The 14,335-nt window shown below is 30.4% G+C and overlaps 1 non-coding gene across 1 annotated transcript; it reads left to right on the top strand.

The window, feature by feature from the left end:
* The first annotated feature begins 973 nt into the window (after positions 1–973).
* On the top strand, positions 974–1,080 carry LOC149518766 (small nucleolar RNA R71). Its single transcript, XR_016342507.1, has one exon. It is a non-coding gene; the product is annotated as a small nucleolar RNA R71 (small nucleolar RNA).
* The last annotated feature ends 13,255 nt before the right edge of the window (positions 1,081–14,335 follow it).

Here is a 14,335-nt window from a genome sequence, read left to right as displayed (position 1 = left end):
CTTTCTCATTTTCTTTCTCTTTTAACTACTTTTCCATTCCCAGCTTTCATTCATCAATAATAAAGTAGGTTAGAGAATTAAGGATATGGGGTCTACAATGCTATCATACCTAGTTGTCTACCACTCATAAAGGTAACGACCTTGCAATGTTCCTTTTCTTCCCTTCATGTATTGACTTCAATGTTATTAGGAAGGCTACCTTAAGGGCAGCTATCGAAGGCACTAACTATCTATCTGACTTGCACCTCTAAGTTTTTTATGGTAGTTGCCTGACTTTAAAGGGTTGCAGCCTGCCCTTGGATAAGGTTAACTTGATTTAGCAACATGTTGTTGTAGTTTTAAAGGATGGAAAACAACAAATGTTCAAGGGAATTTTTCTTCTCTTGTGGAGAAAGAATAAGTGGTGGTGGTTGGTATTGAGGAGCTAAAGGGTGAGAAAAACTAGGATGGTGTTGGGTTTTAAAATTAAAGCACTGACCTTGATTGTTTGCTCATGAAAAATTCGGGTGATTTTTTCAACCTAGATTGTAAGTGTTAGAGTAAGGATTGCTTTGTTGCCTACTAAGCTGAGCAACAGAATGGACAAGCTCTATCCTAATAGGGCAATGATCTACTGAATGGCCATGTCCACACATATCACAACTAAAAAAGGGCTCTGTATGGATTGGACAAGGCTAGAAATAGGAGTAGGTGTAGGAACAAAATTGAATCTTAAGGCCTATACTTTTTTAGCTAAACTAGCTATCTGAGCAATAATAGCACTAAAGGCATCTAACTCTTATATCTGACAGCCTTCTTCTAGTTTTATCTTTCAAATGACCACTAATAGTGGTTGGCAGCCATGTCTTTGATGAGCTTGAAGGCATCATCTATAGACTTACTTATGAGGGTGCCACCAGCTACAACGGCTATGATTATCCTATTGTGTCTGAAGAGACCATTATAAAAGGTCTTAACCTTTAGCCATCTGGGTAGGCTATGATGAGGACACCTCCTAAGCAATTCCTTATATTAGTCTCAAGCTTCATAAAGAGACTTAGAATCATATTGAGTGAAATTAGTGATGTCGTTGTGAAGCTTTATGGTCTTTGCATGTGGAAATAACATTTGCAAAAATTTTTAGATAAGATCGTTTGAAATAATGATCGATCCAGAAGGCATTTGAAGTGAGCCAATTCTTAACCTGATCATAGAGAGAGAAAAGGAATAACCTAATTCTAATGGCATCATGAAATACACCATTGTGTTTGAATGTATTAAGGTCTGGATCATTTGGATTATGGCAGGCTTGATTTCAAAATTGTTTGCTTGGATTGTTGGCCATCTTATACTTTGCTAAAAACCATCAACATTGGGTACAACATAATCCCGCAAGGTTTTGTTATCATTGGGATTGACCATGGTTTTAGGTGGAGCAATATTCTCTTGTTTTTTCCTCATAATTTTCCTAAGTGTTCTTTCTATTTCTGGGTTTAGAGGGATCAGATCAAGGGTTCTACTCCTTCGCATGGACCAACTATAGATTTGTAGATCATAAAACCTAAAAGAAGAAAATAAAAAAAAAGTATTTACAACTATCTACAAAAGAAGGTGACCCAACTACATCCTAGTATGCTTGGTATCAATATTAACCCTAATCTAAGTGCATCAATCCCCGGTAATGGTGCCAAAAACTCATTGCTAATTATGCAAAAGTATCATAAGTATACAAGCTGCACAAGTAATATAGATTGAAAGTATTCCGGGTTATCATCTCTATAAGGATTGGGTTTCTAGTTTAAGGTGAATCATTGAGATTGGATCTCTAGGATATATTTGGATTGAGGGGAGATTTTTTGTTTAATTACACTAAATTAATCAATTAAACCTACATTAACAACTAATTAACCCTAAAAATTATGATGAATGAAACTTTAACCTAATTGCTAACAAATTATGAAAAGTTTCTAAATCAACCCTAAAACTTACTAAAAGTGAAAAGTTACTTAAAATATAAAGTTATTAAAAAAAGAAAGTATCTAAAACCTAACTAAAAAGGTTCTAAATTAAAGAATAGACATTATAAAAGTAAAATACAATAATTATTCATGGATAATATGAAATTAAATTTAACAAAAAGAAATAAAATTGCAATTTACCCTGAATAATAACCTAACCCATAATTGAAATGTAAATGCATGAATATAAAATTAAATGGCATGGAACTAAAATCCTAAAATGGGCTAAAAGGTATTTGGGCTATGGCATACACATACATGAAATTATAAATCTAAATTATTATGCAATTAACAGTAATTAAAACCATATAAACATTAATGAAGCTTAAATTGACTAACAAACAAGCATTGTAAAGGCAAGTTAAGGCACAAATTAAAGGCCAAATTTAGCAAATTTAGGGATTGGAGCAAAACCTAGAATAGAAGCAAAAATTAGTCCCCAAAACCTAATAAAAAGATAAAAATTCAAAGTTAAACATTTTAGAAATAAACCCTCAATGGACATAGACATTACCCTACAATGCAAAACCCTAAATGCACATGATTTAAACATGGAAATGACCTAAAATGTATCATTCAATTTTGCATCCACATTTAAAAACTTATCCTAACTGAAAATTTAAAATAGAAAATGAAAAGATTGAATTCTAAGTAGGCATTTCATCAAACGCTTAAAATAATAACATGTAAATAACTAAAAAAAAATGCAACCTAACATATATGGTAGCAAATGACATAAAAAAGACTTGAAAAATAACCTAAACATGGATTTAATAGGGCTGGAAACAGCCAACACTGAACTACACAGTACCTAAAAAAAAAGAAAAATAATAAAATAAAACACAATGGACTACCAAGTGAACCTATGAGCTATAATGCAAGGAAAAAAAACATGAGATGCATGCAAACATTAAAACAAATATCATGAACTTAAATTAGACTTTAAATACAACAAAAAACCTATAGGAACTAACTCCCAAATATCAAACAAAATGGGAACAAAAATACTGTTGAAAATGCATTAAGAAAAGTGAGAATAACATGGACCTTTCAACCTAAATGCTAGCATAACTTAAGATACCTGCATGATATTCTTAAACTAAAACCATATCTTGAAAAAAGACTTAAAAACAAACAAAAAATGCACGGTTAGCAAGTTCAAAAACCAAAAAAAAAAAATGGGTGAAAAAATGGGTTGAAAATAATGAATGAAAATTGAACAATAAAATGAGCTAAAATAGAGTCAAGCCATCTAAGACCCCTTAGATGATTTCTCACACTCAACGTCACTATGGGCTTTCATCTTCAACCCATATCCAAGCTCAACCAACATAAAAATGGTAAAAACTTAAAGAAAAACTGAACTGAACACAATGGAAAAAGACAACAAAATGGTGCTTGAAACAAAGTAGCTAAAGACTGAAATTTCATTAACTTAAGATTAACCAGAGTGTTTGAAATTTAAAATAGAGCTTAAGGCATGAAAAATAACTAGAAGACAAGTAAATTGGCCAAGAATATAACATAGAAACAACGAAAGATAAGTAAATTAGCTAAGAAAATAGCCCAAAAACAAAGCTAAATGGAGGCTAAAAGAGCTCTACCAGACCGACCATGGCTACTGCCTGCTTGATCCATTTCTACCCCAATAAAAGAAAACCAAAAAATAAAAAAAATGTGTCACCCTTTTACAGCCCTAAAAATGTTCTCTTTAAAGGTCAAAGCTAAGTTAATTTTTAGCCAATCAATGGCTAAAAATAATACAAACTCAACCTTCAAAATTCTAGCTCAAACGTGGATTATTTTGGAGTTGAAAAAAAAAACTAAAAATGCAAAAACTATCTTATCAATGTCATTTTTCCATCATGTGAGCTTCCAAGTGTGGTCCATTGAGAGGATCCTAATTAGCCATGTGTGAGGGTGTTGGCAACCATTTAAACTCAATAAAGGCCAATTTTTTTAGAGCTTTTCAAACTCCTAAATCGTAACTTCCTAAAATCTAGTAGCAATTGGAAATGCTCATGCACCACATTCCCATTTTCTTGCGTTCTTCCTCCTTTTAATGTGCCATTGCCATTCAAACTTATTCTTCAGTTGCATGCTAATGTGCCCTCTGATTTTTTCAACAAAAACCTTTTTAATACCCTAAAAATCAGAAGCAACATAAAAGGAGAAATCTAGTGGCAATGGTTTATAATTGGCAATCCATGGTTTGCTTCTTTTTGAATGTTCTTGAATGGATCCTTATGCACTCTTGCCATCTAATGGAAGAGGAGAAAAATTCAAAGTCATCTTTGTAGAATTGGCTATAAAATTCCCCCTAAAATCATGACATATAGTAGCCAGGCATCTTTTTTTAGTTGCAATTTAATTTTCCTCATTTCATGCATCGATGGCATGGCAAGAAGCAGGCAAGTCAACACCTCAATCAAGCAAATTGTATGCACCAAAAAGAAAAATCATAGAGTTTAACTCATGACAACAAGTAATGGCATCCCAATTGGGCTCTTCTTTCAAAAACTCTCGACCACATTTCAGGTAGGAGGTTTCCTTTCATGCAATACAAAATATGTTACATTTTTCTCTTTATCTAATTATCATGCAATTGCCAATAAGGGTGCACCAAAATGCTAAGTAACCTACAAGTTTTCTCTCTTTGGGCATTATTATTAAGTTCTATCTACTAAGGTAACAGATAATTTTGTGCCCTATTTTGAAAAGTACATGACTTTATATAGTGGAAGCAATAGCATTTTTTTTAATAGTAAGTACCTCTCAAACGTAACAGCAATTGATGTAGTAAAGCAGGTCTTTTTAACCATTTGTTAATATGGTCCCCCATATCATTGTCCTATTCTTCATACAAATGTGACTAGCTCATCAAGCCTTTATGCAACCAAATTACAAGGTCTTGACAACTGGCCTACATGTCAACCGGTTCCTCTTGACAGCTACTTGGTGGCTTTTACATCTCATGCAAAGAGTGGTTACAGCCAAGACACATATAGTTATCAGTTTCTTCACTTATTTATACAAGCAAGCAGCTCTCAACTTTAAAAGTTTGCTACCTTTCCTTTTTCATGCAAGAGTGGCCAATTTTCATCTTTTGTCCAAATAGGAGGCCAACGCAACAACCAAATGTGTGTGTTACTTTAAAGACATCTTATAACTTCTATCTTCTTCATGTACATGTATTCACCTATGCACGTTCTTTCATTTTTCATGCCACTTCCTTGTCTTTTTAATCTTCAAATTTCCTTACAATTTCACCTTATTCTTTTACCATTTATTTTAACTCTAACATGAGACAAATAAATTAATTAGGTGGATAGTTGAATTAAATTGCTAGAAATCTATCATAAATTTATTAAGTAATATGATTAACAAATACGTTCATGATAATTCTAAAAAAATAAAATTATCAATCAAGAATAGTTAATTACCTACTTATTTCATTTTTCTCACAAATTTTTCTAATTGTTTTGATAAATATTCTCGACCTCTATCAATATGGAGAATCTTAATTATTCTCTCTTGTTATTCTCAACCTTTGCCAGAATGCATTTAAAATAATTTAAAGCTACTAATTTATGAGATAACAAATATAGTAATCAATACGACTAACAATCATTAATCAATGTAATGAAATGAGAGACTCTATAGCTTGCTTTCACATTCATAGGTCCATAAATATCTTAATTGATTAGAACCAAAGATTGATATGTCCTTTTTATCTTATAGTAGGTTTCTTACATGCTTTTTCTGCAAGGAAAGGTTCATAAATAGGTAGGTTAATCTTTTTAAGAGATTGTAACAAGTCTTCTTTAATCAACTTTCCCATTCTTTCTTGGTTGACATTACCTAATTTGTTATACCATTTAATAGATTAGACATATTATCAGAATAAAATTCAACATATGAAGCATAATTACTATTATATTTCAAAATCAATGTAAAGGAATCATTGTTCAAGTTACCATGACCATAAAACTTATTTTCTAAATAAGTATCCAAATGATTTCCCTCAAACTGAAAAAGAAATCTAACTTTAATAATGCTAAAACTAAAAATAGATTACATTCAATTCGTGGTGCATACAACATATATGCAAAAGTAAGGTCCACCTGTTATGCAACTTCAGTTCATAGCTTCCAACATAAGGACTTTCACCTGGTATCCATTACCTATGGTAACATAATGGTTAATTACTGAAACTAGTTTGTAATCTACCAATACTACTCTATTTCAACTTATATTTTTTGTTGCACATGAGTCTATAATCCAACTAAAGAGAAAACAAGCAATAAGAACATGTGAACAAATTAAGTGCTACAAGAGCCAGGCTTGGGTTATACCATCTTCTACTTCACATAATTACAGGCAAAGTGACTTATTTTTCCATTTTTCTAGCATTTAAATTTGTTAATGTTCTTATTTTTGCACTTAACTTTTGACATTTGGCCACATTGTCATTTTTTGGTGTCAAATTATAAGCATTCTTATGCTTTGATCCATTTTGCTAATTATGCTTGTGCCATTTTCCCTTGCACTAATCAACACAAGCTACATTAGCAATAGGGTTGCCTATTTGCACTCCTATTGAAGCTCAAGATGACGATAAATATCATCAAAAGTTTTCACACTATCATTATGTGTTAGCATTAATTTCGCTTTGCTTAAGAAGCATAAAAATGACTTTATAATTGATTGAACCTAATGTTCATAAGTGAGTTCAGCTCTAGCCACTCTTCACTCTTTTATCATTGCATACGTCAACCTTAAGTGATTTCCTATAGAGTGTGAAAGATTCATAACATATTGGTGAAACTTAAAATTCAATGCATGAAGCTTAGAAGTTGTTCATCCACCAATTTCATTTCAAATTGATCCCACATTTTTTTAATAGCTTAAAAAGTCTCAAACTAACAAATAGCTTAGAAAGTCTCAAACTCTCAAATAAGCTCATCATGCATGTATTTGGGCATAGTAAAAAATGCATTACAATCTTTTTTAAACCAACTTTGTTAAGCATCTAAGTTTTTTCTATGTGAGGTCATATTCTTTTACTCAAGTGGATCTATGAAATTGGTTATAATTTCAAGATCCTTTTTTCATTTAGAAGATATCAAATCTTCCTATGCCATATATTAACTAATTAGTCCCATTAACTTTTTCTTCTTTTGTAAAAGTCATTATTGTACTTTAAGTTGCCATTATTTACATCATTGCATAGAACTTTAATTAGGCACTTTATCTTAATATTTCATTATAAAAGCAATTAAACCATCAAATTTATTCTTAGATCCTAACATAAAAAATTTTACAATAAAATCATCTATAAGTATATGAGATGAAATAAAATGTCAAATTATTTACAATAAAATATAGGGACAATTCCCTTTATTCACATTATGTTGTTTTTTGTATCACATACATAAAATAAAATAATCATGTCATGCCATGTGATATGATTGTAGGGTGACAAACATATTCCATAAAATATATTTATATTCTAAATATTAATGCCATGATTATCAATTATTGAAAAAATATTTATTTGTTATGACTAATCAATTTTTAACTAGTTAATTAGAGATATATCATTGAGTCCACTCATTTCTAAGTAGCTAAATGTACCTTTCACTCACCAAAATCCAATATACATGTTTCAAAGTGTGAGAGTGAATTTTAAATACCAAAATTATATAATTTTATAAGAAAATTACACATATACGCTTTCATGATTTTGAAAAATTATAGAAAATATTAGAAAATTATAAATCAAGTTCGGTGAAAAAATGTTCTAAAATCTACCAAGAAAGCACCACACATAACCTATGCACCATTTCCATGACTGGAAAAAACAACATTTTTATCAAAAAAAACTTTTTTGATTTTTTAGTATAGCCCTCCAAAAATTTAAATCTTTAATTCTCATTAGCCACAAATTGAAAAATTTTGAATAATATATGCAGGGAAAGCTTATATGACAAGGATTCTAACCATATAAATTTCAACTTTTTAAGTCAAACATGTGAGAAAAATCTACAATCAAAGTTTGGCTTTTCTTAAACCATAAGTGATTTTAATACCAAATTTTTACCATAAATTCATACTACCTTTGGGTATATATTTTTGTAAAATATGTGTTCTAAAAGCATGTGCTCAAATTTTCACTACTAAAAATCATTCCAAGTTTCTAAACATATTCTAACATGCTGCTTCTTAAAGGTGAAAACAAGAATAATAATGCTTTGATAGGTCTAAAACCAATTTGAGTATGATTTTTTTTCTCAAACCATAAGTGATTTTAATACCAAATTTTTACCATAAATTCATACTACCCTAGGGTATATATTTTTGTAAAATATTTGGTCTAAAAGCATGTGCTCAAATTTTCACTATTAAAAATCATTCTAAGTGTTTAAAGATATTCTAGCATGTTGCTTCTTAAAGGTGAAAACAAGAATAATAATGCTTTGATATAACTAAAAGAATATTAGTTGATTTAGGATTATCTACTCAAATGCTAATATGAATTTTCAAGATCAATTTACTAATGCTTGCTTTATAAACCTCAAATGATCCACTTATTTTACTCTTTCAACAACTTATTTAATCTTTCTAGTCTATGGAACATCTACTAGAGTTGTCCACAAGTTTTCACACTTCAAGTCCTAGGGTTTTAGGAGGACACCAAAGGATTAAGCAAGGGAAAGTTGAAGATATAGAACTTTTTACTAGAGTAATTAAGATTACTACTTTCTAATTTTTCCTAGTATATGTGCTTATTTATATGTCACATATCTTAATTCCATTAGGAATAGACCTCTAATAGCACTTATGTGGAATTTTATTGGGAATAGAATTCTAACTCAACTTATAATAGGAATTAGATAATGCCTATTTGGATATACTAATGGATTTGGGTCAACTTGGCTCAATTCATGTTTCAACAAAAAAAAACTTTAGCAACTTTTTAAGGGGCCATGTTTCCTCTATTCACCTTGTTTTTTTCATTCCTATTTTTCATGCATGAAATCTATAACATTGCTCTTCATTATGTGAATATTTTAATAATATCAACTACCTTTTTCATCTTTAGAGAGATTGTGTTTTTTAAAGTGATCTTATTTTCCAACTATTTTTCTAAAACAATAAAACCATCATGAATTTTTAAGAAAAAAGTACTATGCCAAAGGAATCTCAAATTATGATTGTAAGATTCAAATTATTGATGTTAACTTGGCCAATAGAAGCTATGATCTTTCTTACAAATCTCTTTCAATGGATGAAGTTACCTGCTATATCCCTCATTAATTAATTTTTGGCAACCTAATTTCATGAATTGCTCTAACAATATCCCTAAATTAGCCAATGGCAAAGTACCATGTTTGAGTTTAAATAATTCTCATGTTCATGTCAATTTCAATAATAGGTTTGGTTGACATTGAACTTGAACTTGCTATTGCCACTGAAAGAAAAAAGAGTTCCATGATTTTTGGGCTTCATTTTGCTTTGTTAAAAGCATGAGTGCTACTATTGAATTCTTTATAGCATGACTATTTTCTAAATGAATCCTATTCTCTTATCCCTTACTATCTTTGAAAGATCATATGTGAATTTTTTTCAACTCTGAACAAATAGTTTTAACTTTGCTCGAAGGAGAATGGCTCAAGTGAAAGTAGTTGAGTTTACTAGTATCATAAATTTTGTTTATGTATGACATTCTAAAGACTTGCAGGGTCATTTCAATGGTTTGTATAAGCTCAAAAAATGAGGCATATTACCCTTATGAAATAACCTCGAAATTGCTTACATTAGGGTTTGATATGAGATGGTCAATTGAGTGTATAGATTACAATAGAGTTGGTCTTTCTTGCATCTATAGGTCTAATAATGATCCAAGGATATTGACTTATGTATCATTTAGAACCTAATATTGGTTTTCCTTTCTTTTTCTTAAGTTTTTGACAATTATTCAAATACTTGATTTAAATTGGCTGAACATTTTTAAGCAAATAATGAAAATTAACAATAGATTGCCCTTGCCTTTCTTTTTTCAAACAATTTGATTAGTATAATTTCCAATTCCATGCTGAAACTCTTATTATTTCTCATAAGTTTTCTATTTCTTTAAACTAAAAGGCTTTTTTGAATATTTTGGCTTTGTAGATATAGCATTTGTTGTCAAATTCATCTTTTTCCCTTTGGGTTGCTTATTTTCTTTCTCTACAAATACTTAACCTCACAAAAGATAGTTGCTGGTGCATAAATTTTGACACAAACAATAATACTTGACACCCAAAGGGTAAAGTTATATTGATATACTTGCCATGACAAACAATTTCAACATAAAATAAAGTAGGATGACTTTGGCTAAGTTTACAATGGGTGATTACTACCAAATGATTGGTTCATTGCTATTAAAATTCTGGTAATATTTAAATTTAGTGAGAAAAATTTTGCTAATTAAGTTTCTACTCTAAATAAGATTCAGCATGGCAATGTGATCAAATTAGTGAGATTCTATTCAAAAAGATCTAAATGTGTTTTGGTCAATGACTATATGTGCAACAAACCATCAAACACATTTTCTTAATTGAAGGAAATGCTAGCAATTTGATTGGGAAAAACTCCATGAAATTGCATTAGAAATTGTAAAAGGTATAGAGTTCATCCACATAGTTTTCTTTGGCAATCTCGTGTACAAAATCCAAATCCAGCAATCTTAAATTTTTCTCTTAGCAACCTTAGAAGTTAAATCTAGTTTTGATAGCCCCAAGTTTTGGTTTAGCAACCCTAGTTTCTTTTCTTTGACTTCCCTAAAGTTTTCTCTAGCAACCCTAATAGTAAAATCCAAATTTACCAACCCTGAAAAATTTTCCTCTCAACAATCTTAAGATCTAATTGCTTTTTTTGGCATTCCTAAAGTTTCCTTCACTAACCTCCTAACTAAAATATGAATTCACCAACCTTGAATTTTCATCTTAACAACCCTAAAAGTCAAACTTATTCTAATAGCTTGAGTTCTAATCTAGAAACCTTATTTATTTTTTTGGCTTTCCTAAGGTTTTCTTCTACAACCTTAAAAGTAAAATCTTTTTCAAATCCTTATCATCTTTTTTTGACAAACCTAAAATCCTTTAGCAAACCTAGAACCTTTATCCTTCTTTTAACTACCATAATTGTTCCTTTTTGAACTACAATTAAGTGTAATATCTTTAGAGTATGTAATAATCCAAATATAAGTGCAACTAAACCTTTGAAATCCTTTATGAAAAATCTTTGCTTTTTTTAAAGCTTCGATCTCATTATCAAAGCTCAATCAAATAGGAGCAAACTATTAGTATATGCCCTAGAGCCAATCGAGTTGGATAGGGATGTACTATTATTATTGCATTCCTATCAGTTATGATAAAAGGTTTTTCTTCATCATTAGCATAAGGATAAAGAGTTATTAAGGTGCTAATTGCATAAAACTCATAAACACAAAACCTTAACAAGGGAATTGTATAGAGTTACAATTATGAGATCCTTATGCATCAAAGTCATGTTCCTAAACTGTTCTTGGTTATTACATTGTTGAGATAGAGCATCAACAATTCTCAAAGACTAGTATATGTTAAGCTTCCATACTTATGATATAAGCAATCAGTATCACAAATTGAAGCATTAGGATACAATTAAGACAACATATGGGTGCTTATTAGAGACCAAGTTCACTGAACAAGGCCCGTTATAAGAACTCCATTTGCTATTTCACTCAAGTGTTTATGAAATATTCTTATGTCATAGCCATGTAATTAGTCCTTAGACTTAGTATACAATGTCATCTTGTATATGAATTATCATACTTTGATTTCATCACTACAAGTCTAGGGGTTTGAAGTCTAAAAGGAATGCATTTGGATATGGTCTGAAGCACATGAGTGGTCAAGAGAGAATTTGTCATCTTACGAGATATGAAGGATGTATCAAACTTTTATTGGCTTTAGAGAACACATAAAGTCTTCAACCAAAAGAAGTTGAATTTAGAAGAAATAGTTTCTTGCTAAGTTTATAAATGTTAACTAGAAGCTATAAAAACTGATATGAAAGTATTTCAAGGGTAAACACTACATCATGGTTATGACCTTTTGGGATATTTGATGGAAGGACTAAATTACATTGATAGACTTAACACTGAAGGTAATGTTAAGACTATCTTGACTTTTTAACATTTGGATGGTCATAATGCATTATTAGATGTCACTTATGATCTATGAATATAGTTTATTCAACCCTTATTTGATTGGATTTATATTCAATGCTAACATGGTTGAAGCCTAATAGGTTCATACAATAATCACAATGCAGGATTGAAATTGGGATTCAATTAAATAAGACTTAATTGAAAAGTTCAATTAAATAAATGGGGCTAATTTAAAATTATTGTAGTTCTAAATTAGGGCCTAGGTATGGCAACGCTTATATATACATAACCTTGTGCCTTTGTCGAGTGACTCTAATGAGGGCATATGGAGATATACAGCCAATGGGTGGCATTTTATTTCCTTTCACATTCTTCTCTATCCATACACCAAAAGAAAGAGACAAACAAGTTTCTCCCATTAAAGTTAGGCTAATAAAGAATTTGAGCTTTTAAATTAGCCCTTTTAGCCACCATTCAAACACAAAGGTTCTCCCTATGACTTGGAGAAAGATTCAAACTTATGGTTGTTTAAAACATTGTTGGAGCCCAAACACTTTGGTGGCTTTAAGTTTTGGGCTTTTTTGGTGTTCAAGCAAATCAAAGGTTGTTCTAATTCAAGATTACAATATCTTTAACTTAAGGTATGACTCTAATCATATGAATGCATTTAATTTTTCTTTCGCAGTGAGTGAGTGTTGTATGAGCATAATTCAAAACCCAACACAAACTATAAGCATCAAATTTCACACCCTTAAAATTGAATTCTATTAAACTAAGTTTAACTTGATGAATAACAAAAATTAACTCAAAAAATCAATTCTGATAGAGAATGCTAAAATTAATCGACACTATCTTGTCAAAATCGACATACATTGGTGATGTATAAGTAAACTTGGGATGTAATAAATGACAACAACAAAACTAAAAGATGTAGCTTGTACTGATCAACACATATCTAGTTTATTCCAAGATTTTGTGAGATTCTTTTCTCGATCCCATTTATTAGTATCAAACTATTGAAAAGGTATATAGAGAGGAAACTATTCTATCTTTGACCTTAACCTTTCAAAACCTTATTTTCTCACACATTTACTAATAGATAAAAACCTCTACTCCCCTTATGGAGAAAAAACATCAAGAACATTCACAACTTAAAACCTCTAGCTATACTACAAAGATTTCAACCATCTCTACCTTTCGACAACCTTATTCAAAACTTCTCTCATTAGTTATTTAGATTTCCTTCATAATTCCTAGAGGATCCTATCCCTACAAGCTACCTTAACCTTACAAAAATTGAACCTTTATCTCCAAAACCTCTAAAACACCTCACCCTAATCTCCATAAACCATAAATCAGCTTGACCAAGCCAACACTATGTTGATTGGCAATCCCTTATGCCAATTGACAAATACTCCATTACATAAAATCTATTTTCATTTATACTAACTTTTTTTAGTTTAATATTGATCTGATCATCTAGTTTCCTAGCTTTCATTAGCTAATTATACTTGTTCAAAAGTTACTTAGCATCTTCAGATAACTCGACACTACCAAATTCCACTTGAATTTTACGTTGAATCTTATTATCGATTCAATTTGATCATTTCTAAACCATTTCATATATTAAGCATGTGACACAATTTGTCCTTAACCATCCATCATGTAAACTTAGGTATCCATGATGATTCCAAATTAAAGATATAAATCACCATGTACTTTTTTTAGGCTTTGATTGAGAATCTACAAGAGGACAGATCATAAAAGTAGTAAGTTAATATCATTCCCATAGAGATTAAAATAGAGTGAAATGAATCATAAAATTGTCTCATTTTTTTTATATTTGGAGAAATCAAAATAAGATTGCAATTACTGAGTAAACTAATCAAAACAGAACTTAAATAATGCAATTAAACTTAAAAACATACAATAACAATAAATTAAGATGAAATTAACCTAAACTAATGCAAACAACAAGTAAATAAGTGAATTAAGATGCAATCAACTAAAGTAAAAAATAACCATCAAGTTAAAATTAAAACTAAACACACAAAATAAATTTAAACATGCATCAACTCTAAATAGAACCCTAATAGTGCAAACTATATGCTTTAACTAAAAAATGAAAACTTATGAAGTAACT

This window comes from Durio zibethinus, chromosome 5, assembly GCF_047325235.1.
Source record: "Durio zibethinus cultivar Kanyao isolate XHJ-2024 chromosome 5, ASM4732523v1, whole genome shotgun sequence".
In the NCBI taxonomy this organism is placed as follows: Eukaryota; Viridiplantae; Streptophyta; class Magnoliopsida; order Malvales; family Malvaceae; genus Durio; species Durio zibethinus.
Note: the sequence above shows the minus strand (reverse complement) of the source record. Positions and strands in the feature narration are given on the sequence as shown.